Source organism: Cetorhinus maximus, chromosome 7, assembly GCF_964194155.1.
Source record: "Cetorhinus maximus chromosome 7, sCetMax3.hap1.1, whole genome shotgun sequence".
In the NCBI taxonomy this organism is placed as follows: Eukaryota; Metazoa; Chordata; class Chondrichthyes; order Lamniformes; family Cetorhinidae; genus Cetorhinus; species Cetorhinus maximus.
Genome location: NC_135885.1, coordinates 131,849,925 through 131,850,856, shown reverse-complemented (window position 1 = coordinate 131,850,856; position 932 = coordinate 131,849,925). Strand labels below are relative to the sequence as shown.

General features: G+C 48.8%; 1 non-coding gene across 1 annotated transcript; it reads left to right on the top strand.

Annotated features, from left to right (window-relative positions):
- The first annotated feature begins 231 nt into the window (after positions 1-231).
- On the top strand, positions 232-302 carry trnag-gcc (transfer RNA glycine (anticodon GCC)). The gene has a single exon. It is a non-coding gene; the product is annotated as a tRNA-Gly (tRNA).
- Positions 303-932: the final 630 nt, after the last annotated feature.

The window sequence follows — 932 nt, the reverse complement described above, 5'->3', positions numbered from 1 at the left end:
CTTAAGTGGCCATTAATCGGCTATTTGTCTAGTGTTCCTGTGCAGTGCTACTCCAGCAGCATTGTGGGAGGTGTCAGCTGTGGCTCAGTTCATAGCACCCTCGCCTTTGAATCAGAGGGTTGTGGGTTCATGTCCCACTCCCAGAAACCAAGAACTGTGATTGTATTCGAAAAGAGTTGCAATCTGTGACTGTTGATAACTCGAAAGAGTTCCAGCAGCATTGCAGCGATTGCATTGGTGGTTCAGTGGTAGAATTCTCACCCGCCACGCGGGAGGCCTGGGTTCGATTCCCGGCCATTGCAAGGTCAGCCTTCAGTTACTCTTTCAATTCTTGCTGCACTCTTGCTTGCAATGTAACTTTGTGAGGTGTCAGCTGTGGCTCAGTTCATAGCACCCTCGCCTTTGAATCAGAAGGTTGTGGGTTCATGTCCCACTCCCGGAAACCTAGAACTGTGATTGTACTCGAAAGAGTTGCAATCTGTGACTGTTGATAACTCGAAAGAGTTTCCAGCAGCATTGCTGATGGAAGTTGCTGACTTTCACTGGGGTAGACTGCAGGTGGTCTTGCAAGATGGTCTCAAGCATTGCATTTTATTGCTGCATTTTCCAAATGCCTCCACCTTCAAACACGCCAGCATGGGAACGTATAACCCAGCCCATAGCCTCACCTCGCCCTTACACTCTTAGCACTGCTCCAAGCCTCACGCTCACAACTGATAGTTTGCATACACTGATATTCAACTATGACTGCCACATCAGCCACGAGAAGACCAAGACAGTGATGGCTGAATGGCAACAAGGCCCTCCCATCACCATCGAGCAACAAAACATCGAGGACATCAACCACTTCCCCTACCTTGGAAGCGACATCTTCATGCAGGGAGATGTAGAGATTGATGTCCACACAAGAATCGGCAAAGCAGCATTGGTTT